Consider the following 10,590-nt stretch of genomic DNA (forward strand, 5'->3'; position numbering starts at 1 on the left):
AGCTCGTAAATAAAGTTTTATCATAAGACTTTCTGCTTTTAACACTTCTTTAAAAACATGAAACAACATTCAATTTTACTTGATTCACACTTTCACACTTAATTTATCATTCAAATATTCAAAAAAATTACAGAAACTCATTAAATTTCACGATTTTATACCTATATTATAAATATTTATTTTCATTCTATTTTTTTTAATACCGGGCTTGTCCTGAATTAACGATTGTGTCACATGCCACGTATGTGACCTTTAAGTAACCTTAGACCAGACTTGTTACCAAGCAAACTTGACAAACATCCATCGATGAGCAATCTTTTTACAACCCTATTACATCGATACACGGATGTGATCTGGGTATATAAGGCCCTAAATTTGGATCCAAAAATCAGTATCTAATTTAAATCAAAGCGATCGACATGATCTCTGTACCAGTAGTCAGTGCGAATCTATACTCGTAACCTACGAAAATCCCAGTTCAAGTAATACCCATCTCGTGAGTGAGCAACCTCTTGTCAATCTCCAAAGCAGTAAAATTGGAAAGGCGGTGCATCTGAGCTGACTGTGGACGCACGAGCGGAGAACGGGTTTCCAGGTTCGAATAGAAGCAATAAAGGTAATTAACTAAATCTTTTCATCATATCTTTTCAATACAATTTCTATATCTAATAAACGCCTATTTGTTAAAGGTGTTTATTGGAAAAGGAACTGGTCTTCTCTCGGCAAGATACAAATAACGAACTTCAAGAAATCATTATATAAATTTTTATAATAAATTTTATTTAACTAACTCTTAGACTTTTTCATTGATTCTTTTTTTCATTCCCAAATAAGATTTCTTCGGAATTTCTTATTTAAAACGATGATTACAAATGTTAAGAGGTGAGTTACTTTTTACATAACATACCCTCTTTTCTTGGTGCATCGGCCGGGAAACCCATAAAGAATTAATGATATTATTCTTTCTAATTCTTATTTTTTCTAAAAATCTATTTTTACATATTTTTAAGAATTCTAAAAATTTTCTACTGAAATTTGAAACATTTAAAATTAATTTTTAACTCTTATTTTTAAAAAATCTAAAATTTAATAAAAAATTGAAACACAAACCGAGAGAGAATCAATTCCAATGATTAAATAATTTCTTTTAAAAATTAATGTCTACTTCTAAAGAAAATATTACACAAGATAAACATACAACTCGATCAAAAATCAAAGAAAATTCTACTTTAAAACTTAACCCCGGAATTCCCTATTTTAAACCTTTAGCTACTGGTACACCTAGATACTCTTAACGAAAATCCAGACCCTTTTTGCAAATCCGAATTAGATTCAGGAATTTGTCATTCATTATTTGATAACAATTCTTTTAATACTGACGAAGAAAGTAATAATACAATTTTAGAAAATAACAATTCTTTAAATTCTACCTTACGAAATAAAAATTATTTCGCAATTATTTATTTATTAATTATTTATTAATTATTTATTTAATTATTTATTTCACAATTATTTATTTTATTTAAACTATTTTAAACAAAGACTCGAAAATTCCATAATTAGTACACACGACAGTGACGACGAAAACAGTGACGACGAGAACAGTGATAGTGAAAATTTAACAGAAAATAACGAAATGGCTCTACCAACAAACCAACAAGTATCTTTACGTGACGCTTTAGAAATAGTTCCTTTGTTTGACGGGACTAACATTCCAATCTCACATTTTATTGAAGGGTGTTTAGAAGCAGAGCAAATGCTTCCAGAAGGAGTAGCTCGAAATAATTTAGCAAAATTATTAAGGGCAAAATTAAGTGGGGATGCGCGAAAATGTATTTACGGAACTCAAATAGCAAATGTAGGCGAATTAATAAATAAATTAAAACGGGTATATTTGCCAGTTAAAACAGTATACCAATTACAGGGAGAATTAGGAAATATATATATATGTGGGAAAAAGTAAATATTACATCTTATGCTGCGCGAATAAAAGAAATTGCCGATAAAATTGAAGATGTTCACAGGTTAGGTAATGACGATGCAGTTGACGATGTTTTTAAAGAAAATTTAGAAAAAGATGTGATTCAATGCTTTGTGCGCGGATTAAGACCCGAGATAGCGCATGAAAGAAAAACCCACATTCCGAGGAATAGTAAATGATGCGATTGAAATAGAAAGGAATTTGACTGCTAGTTCAGATCTTCGAAAACACAAAATTAATGAGGATCATAAAGCTATAAAAATACACTCCTTACAAGACTCTTATTCACCTTGTTCGATTTGTAAGAGACGAAATCATAAAACAGAAAATTGTTTTTATTTACCACAAAATAAAACATACAGCCCACCAAGACAAACACAAGGATTTTCAAAACCCTATTTTAATAATCAAAATTTTTCAGAAAATAGAAATCCCTAATGGTAACAATTTTTATAGAAATAATAATAACTCTAATAATTTTATGAACAATCGTTCAAGAAATTTTCCAAATCAACGATAGAATAATTATTCTTACAATAACAATAATCAGAGATTTCCTAAAAAAGATATTACTTGTACTTATTGTAAGAAGTCAGGTCACTATATTTATGAATGTAGAATTAGACATCCTAGAAGAGAAGAATCATCCAATAAACAACAATATTTTAAACAACAATCTCAACCACAACATATTCAAAAATCACAAGAACAACAACCTCAATTTTCGGGAAACTTGAATTCAACCCCCAGCAAGGGTGGACTGAGGGTAGAATAAATTTAAAAACACCCGTTTCAAAAGAACAAATTACTTCAAACAATTCACAAACAAATACAATTCCTTAAATTATTATTTCTGCTGACGGTTTAAAATTTCCAGCTCGAATGATGATAGATACAGGAGCCGGAAGAAATTTATTAAAATTAAAAGCAATTGGTTTAAAAATTCCAATTGACACAGAAAATATTTTAAAATTAATCGGAATAAATGATTTACCTCTTTACACTTTAGGGCAAATAAAATTAAATTTTTTTGGTCATTAAACAATATTTAATATTATCCCAGATGCAGTCCCAGTAGACGAAGACGGTGTTTTAGGGATAGAATTTTTTCGAGACAATAACGTAAATATTAATTACACTTCAAAATGTTTAGAGATAGATAATAATCTTTATCCTTTTGTTTCTACAGAAATTTTAACAATACCAGCCTGAACGATAACAGCTACAGTTTTTCTTGACTCATATCCATTACCTCATATAAATGATAAACTTGACTTAATTTCTTCCGCAAAATACTTTTCTGTCTTCGACCTAGCAATCGGATTTCATCACATAAGAATGAATCCCGATGACTCACACAAGACAGCTTTTTCAACACCTCATGGTCATTATGAATTTGATAGAATGCCATTTGGTTTAAAAACAGCACCCGCGACATTCCAAAGACTTATGGACTTAACATTAACTGGACTAATTGGAACATAACTTTTTGTTTACCTTGATGTCATTGTTATTTACGCAGACACACTCGAAGAACATGAAAGAAAATTTAATAATTTAGCTGAACGACTTAGAAACGCAAATCTTCATTTACAACCAGACAAATGCGAATTTTTACGACCGGAAGTAGGATATTTAGGACAAATTATCGATAAAAACGGTGTTCGACCCGATCCAAGGAAAATTATTGCGGTTAAAAATTTTCCTATACCGAAAACAACAAAGAACATTAAACAATTCTTAGGTTTAGTCAGGATATTATAGAAGATTTATTGAAAATTTTTCTAAAATTGCACATCCACTAAACCAACTTTTAAAAAAGTATACACCTTTTATTTGGTCAGACAAACAGCAATTAGCTTTCGACATATTAAAACAACATTTATGCGAAGAACCTCTTTTACAAAGACCAGATTTTTCCCAACCCTTTGTGCTTACAACAGACGCATCAGGTTACGCGATTGGAGGAATACTTTCGCAAGGGAAAATAGGGAAAGACAAGCCTATTGCATATGCTTCTCGAAGCTTAAGCGATACGGAAAAAAAATACGACACATACGAAAAGGAAGCATTAGCTACTATTTTTTGCGTATCTCATTTTCGACCATATTTATACCGTAGAAAATTTACTTTAGTAACTGATCATAAACCATTAGTATGGTTTCAAAATTCGAAGGATCCTTGTTCACGTGTTTCGCGTTGGAGATTAAAATTAGCAGAATATAACTATGATGTAGTGTACAAGGCAGGTAAAATGAACGTGAATGCAGACGCTCTTTCAAGAAATCCAATTCCTAACGAAGAAGAATTATTTAGGAATCAAAAGGTGCTTGACGATGACACATTTTTAAAATTTGGGGATAATAAAAAATCAAGTGAAAATATTCGCGATAGTAATAATACATCTAAATTATTACTCTTATTAACTACTCTTCTTAACCCAATACTTAGTGATTACATTACAAACACACAATGGAAAACCATTCTCACTAAGGCACAACGAAAATTAGAAGAAACGGGAATTCAAGAAAAACTTACGGAAAACGTAGAAGAAACATTGCAGCCCATTATCAAGAGGTCAAGAGGTCGTCCTAAAAAATTAAAAAATAAATTTCCCATACAAGAAGACAAGGTTGGTACCAAAAGAAGAGGAAGGCCGAGGAAAGACAAGAAGCCAATATCAGAAGCTGAAGAAGAAACTGATCCAGAATACTTCGATGAATTAAGAAGAAATAAACGACTTAAAAATACAAAAAGGAAGAAGAAAAACAAAATCGTAATTCAAGAAAAAGAAAATGAAGACAATGAAAATTACTTTTCATCCACAGAAGATGATAGTTCAGAAGAAAATGACGACATATTCGAAGAATCCCTCGATGAAGAATTTTATGAAGAAGAAAATATAATCTTTCAAGACGCCATGGATAACGAAGAAATTTTTGAAGAAGATAAAATACAAGAAAGTGAAATTGAAAAAAATAACGAAAATAACGGGCGTAATCTAAGAAGAAAAGAAGAAATTACTCAAGCACCTCCTGTTCAAGAAAAACAATCTACGAGTAAAAAAAATTTTGATAGAATGTCGTGACCAATTAACAATGCGAGAAGAAAATTATTTATATTTTGTTAGTACTAACGGTACCCCTCTCGACAATGGATCTAAAAGTTTAACAAAAAAATAAATTCTACCTAAATTTAATAATTTACAAAAGGGTTTAGTAAAATAATTGAAAAAGGAAAAATATTATCATTTTGCACTTCCAATTCAAGAAAATGTCAAAGAAAACTTAACTGATACTCTAAATACAATCAAATCATATTTCAACTCTTTACTTTCAATTAGTGATAAACTAAACATTCGGAGTATTAGTATAGCAAAAACATCTCAAATTAATCACATTCTTTGGGATGATATTAAAATTTTAATTCAAGATATTTTTTCAAACTCTAAAACAAAATTTATAATTTGTAATGGGATTACGCAATACCCTAATAAAGAAATTAGACAACAGATATTAGAAGAAAATCATTCATCGGCAATCGGAGGCCATAAGGCCTCCGAAAAAAAAACTTTAAAACTAGAAAAAAGTTCAAAAACTTTAGCTAGAATTCGTCAAAAATATTATTGGGAAAATTTAAAATTAGATATTCAAAAATATATAAACGGATGTTTACAATGTCAATTAAAGAAATTAGTTCGCGTGAAAACTAAAAATCCAATGATTATCACAGACACACCTACAACTGCTTTTGAAAAAATGTCTATGGATATTGTAGGACCTTTTAACCCTCCAACTAAATCTGGTAATACGTACATTTTAACAATTCAAGATAACTTCACAAAATACTCTTTAGCAATCCCTTTACCTAATCATCAAGCTGCTACAATAGCAGACGCATTTGTGAAAAAATTCATTTGCATATTCGGTTCACCTAAAGGCGTACTAACAGACCAGGGAAGAGACTTTTTGAGCAATTTATTAAAAAGATTAGCAAAACGTTTTAGAATTAAACAATTTCGTACAACAGCTTTTCACTCCCAATCTAACGGGTCACTCGAACGTTCGCATCATGTTTTAGCAGAATATTTAAAACAATTTATTGAGAAAAATTCAAAATGGAACGATTGGTAAGTATTAGCAATGTTTTCCTACAATACTAGCATACACGAAGGAACAAAATGTACACCATACGAACTTCTCTTTGGAAAATTAGCTCGTGAACCCTCTAGCGAACCTCCTTCTCAAAACGAAAAATTACAAACATACGATGAATATTTAACTACCTTTGTTACACAATTACACGAAATGAGAGCACAAGCAAGGGAAAATTTAATTTCGGCTATGGAAAAATCGAAATTTTATCATGATAGAAAAATTAATCCCCTAGAAATAAACATGGCGACTTTGTATTTTTATTAAACGGAGGAAAAATTAAAAAACTAGAAAACCAATACTCAGGTCCTTAGGGGCCGTCCATAAACCACGTAGCCCCATTTTTTGGGAATTTTGACCCCCCCTCTCCCCTCATGTAGTACGCTATTACATGTATTAGCGCCATTTTTTCCTCTTGTCGTAGTCAATTGCTTGACCCCCCCCTCCCCCTCAAGAGGCTACGTGGTTTATGGATGGCCCCTTATAAAATTTTAGAAATATTAGGAAAAGGTAATGTAAAAATTAACTTTAAGGGAAAACCATTAATAGTCCATATTAATATATTAAAGAAATCAAAAATTAATTCTTAACTTAACAAATATAAAACAATTATCTAATATAATTTTTTCTCGTTTCAGATCTGAGAAGCAGAACATATATTTTCAACAGGAGTACTCATCATATATTTTTTTTATTTTTCCCAATCCTTATTTAGCAACACCCATTTTCCTCGCCTCGGAGAAATGTATTTTGAAAGTGATAATTACCGATAAATTTATCTTTTCTGAGATTCACATGAAATACAAACTCATATCTAAAACTAATTCATATTTCCAAATGATTATGGGATCCAATATTCTTTAAAAATTATTTACAAAGTCATTTTCTGTATTAAAATACCTTCCTCCAGATTTCCACGGACATTCTATAAATAAATGATTAAAAATTTTAATCAAACTAATTTTTTTTTTAAATTTACAATTTCTATAGTAAAACAAAGTAAAAAAAATAAATAAAAATAATTACAAAATTTTTTTAAAAATAATGCTGCAAAACTAAAATTTAATAACAAGAATAAATGTTTTTAATTTGTTGATGTTCCTATCTACAAGTAGCAAGAGATGCAATTATTAAATAAATTTTGAACTTGATAAAACGATTTTATAAAGAAAAACATAATACATGGATTTAGTAAATTTCTTTAGTAAAAACAAGTCCATTTATTATGTCAAATTATTCTTTATATCTTACAAGAAGAAGATTCTTAAAAATAAATCCCTTATATATAAAATAACATATAAAAGACAATGAAATATTCAAAGTAATAAATTAGAAAAAAAGCCACTTTTATTAAATTCTTTTAACTTTCCAAATAACCTAACAAAATCTTTAATAATTAATTATATACCAGAATTTCCAAAAATTTCAAATACAATAATTAAACAATATAAAAAAAAAATTTTTCCATAATATAAAAAAATAAGAAATAACATATATAATGTTAATAACATTTTTAACAGTAAGAATTATAGCGCTATTCAAAATTTAATAAAACTATCAATAATATATGTATATATATTTTAAAGAAAGTTATCAAATCATAAAAACAAAAAAAAATTTCTTTTGCTTATATATAAATATTTTTTTTCCTTTTACACTATTCTTCGAAAAGCATTGATTATAAAAAAAATGGTTCTAGAAAACCAAACTTTCGATGAAAGCGAAACATTAGCTCCTATTAGATCAGCTTTTCAAGACAGACTATATAACAAACTAATACGACATATATGTTGTAGAAAAATCACAACCAAAAACAGATTTATTAAACAACAAGGGTTAATATATTGCGAAGATTGTTATCCGCTATTCGACAATAAATTAGAGATGAGACAAGATGGTCATTTAATAGCATGTGCAAATATAAGCCTAGATTTCTTTAGATGCAAAGAAGTATTATACAAAGTAGTAAGAAGATCATTATTTTGTAGACAATGTTACATCGAATTAAGGGCAATACTACAAGATATAGTTTGGGAAGAAAACAATTTATTCTTAATTTAACATTAGATAGACAAAAATAATAATAAGTACATATTAAATAAATAACAAAACAAAATATATATATATATACATAAAGGATAATTAATTAAATTAACTCACTATTCTTTACGAATAATCTTATAATACTGACTTTATGAAATAAAAAAAGGAAAAATTATATATAAACCTTCTATTTTTTTAAATCTTTTCTACAATTTTATAAGTATTTTTACAAGTAATATGAACAATTAATATTAAATAAATCTTACTCAATCATTGTGAAGCAATTATGCTCTATGAGTTATTAACAGATAATATTTAACGATTTGATTTCAATACTTAGTTCCCTACGACTAATAATAAAAATAATGTATAAAATATAAAAAAAAATTATGTTCAATCATTTAATGTAAACTATCTACATTGAACAATTATATTATTGTACGACTCAATGACAAATAATAGACTGCGAATTATTTTAAAACTTTTTGCAAAATATTAACAAATAATCATGTACTTTGAATAATTAAAAAAAATGAATAATGTACAACAAATAATGTTCTACGAATAATTTAAAAATATTAAAAAATATTATTAAACAAATTATTTTTAATTAACAATTACTAAACAACTATATTTTATAAAAAAAAATTTTTTTTCAAAAATTGTTCTACGATTTAAACTAAATTTTTCTTATTCTACAATTTATACAAAAAATTTTTTTTCCAAAAAAAAAAAATTTTCTACGATTTAAACAAAATTTTTCTTTTTCTACGATTAAAAATTTTACATATATTATTAAACAATTACTTTTTCAATTCAAGTTAACAAATATTAAACAATTACAATGTTCTACGATTTATGCAAAATTTTTCTATGACTTACTCAAAACTTTTTCAATTAACAAATAATGTTAAAACGATTTTACTCAATAATGTTAAACAAACATATTGTACTACGATTTACTAAAATATTTTGTTCTTCACAATAAACACTAGAATAATGTTTTCTTGTAATTCTTTTTCTACGATTTAAAAGAAAGTTAACCTTATGTATTACGATATCGAGAATTTTAGACAAATCTTCTGCCGAAGCTTCAATCGCAAATTTTCAATTGTGTGATTGAATTAAGAGGGGAGGTGTCACATGCCACGTGTGTGACCTTTAAGTAACCTTAGACCAGACCTGTTAACAAGCAAACTTGACAAACACCCATCGATGAGCAATCTTTTTACAACCCTATTACGTCGATACACGGATGTGATCTGGGTATATAAGGCCCTAAATTTGGATCCAAAAATCAGTATCTAATTTAAATCAAAGCGATCGACATCATCTCTGTACCAGTAGTCAGTGCGAATCTATACTCGTAACCTACGAAAATCCCAGTTCAAGTAATACCCATCTCGTGAGTTGGAAAGGCGGTGCATCTCAGCTGACTGTGGACGCACGAGCGGAGAACGGGTTTCCAGCTTCGAATAGAAGCAATAAAGGTAATTAACTAAATCTTTTCATCATATCTTTTCAATACAATTTCTATATCTAATAAACGCCTATTTGTTAAAGGTGTTTATTGGAAAAGGTCTTCTCTCGGCAAGATAAAAATAACGAACTTCAAGAAATCATTATATAAATTTATATAATAAATTTTATTTAACTAACTCTTAGACTTTTTCATTGATTCTTTTTCCTCATTCCCAAATAAGATTTCTTCGGAATTTCTTATTTAAAACGAGGATTACAAATGTTAAGAGGTGAGTTACTTTTCACGTAACAATTGGGATTTTTAATTTCTGGAGAGGACTGATAAGATGGGAGAAATAAATTGTTTACAATTATTTTATTATATTATTTTCTTATCAATATTACAAAATGGTTTTACTTATTTTAAATACACAATCTGTTTGAGCAATGGGGTCACTAAATTATTTGTGAATTTTAGATAAATCTTCAATCCACTATCGCCATATTTGACAGAACTCTTATATATAATTTGTCAATCCGTTTCGGGATTATTCATAAATTTATTTGTCAATTCATTTATTAACAAATAAAACCCTGAAAATATTGTCAATCCACTACTGGATTATTCAATAAATATTATAAACATATGTTAATCCATTACTGGATTATTCAAAATAATAATTTCAAGAAAACAATTGTCAATCCACTTCTGGATTATTCAGATTAATTATTTCAAAAGAAAAAATGTCAATCCACTTCTAGATTATTCAATTAATTACTACACGGAGAAAAATATAAAGTCACTTTTACTACTTTTATAGTAAAAAATTCCCGTTAAAGCATTTCTGGTAATTTTTACTACTTTTGGAGTAAAATTTGCTACGTTCGAAGTGAATTTTACTAATTTTTACAAATATGTACTTCCAACGTAGGAAAATATACTCCAAAAGT

The 10,590-nt window shown here is 28.2% G+C and overlaps 1 long non-coding RNA gene across 1 annotated transcript; it reads left to right on the forward strand.

Annotated features, from left to right (window-relative positions):
* The first annotated feature begins 9,037 nt into the window (after positions 1–9,037).
* Positions 9,038–9,836, forward strand: LOC122506372. The gene is made up of 2 exons (XR_006301996.1): positions 9,038–9,668; positions 9,742–9,836. It is a non-coding gene; the product is annotated as an uncharacterized LOC122506372 (long non-coding RNA).
* The last annotated feature ends 754 nt before the right edge of the window (positions 9,837–10,590 follow it).

The sequence above is a fragment of the Leptopilina heterotoma genome, unplaced genomic scaffold (assembly GCF_015476425.1).
Source record: "Leptopilina heterotoma isolate Lh14 unplaced genomic scaffold, ASM1547642v1 Lhet_412, whole genome shotgun sequence".
NCBI classification, from domain to species: domain Eukaryota; kingdom Metazoa; phylum Arthropoda; class Insecta; order Hymenoptera; family Figitidae; genus Leptopilina; species Leptopilina heterotoma.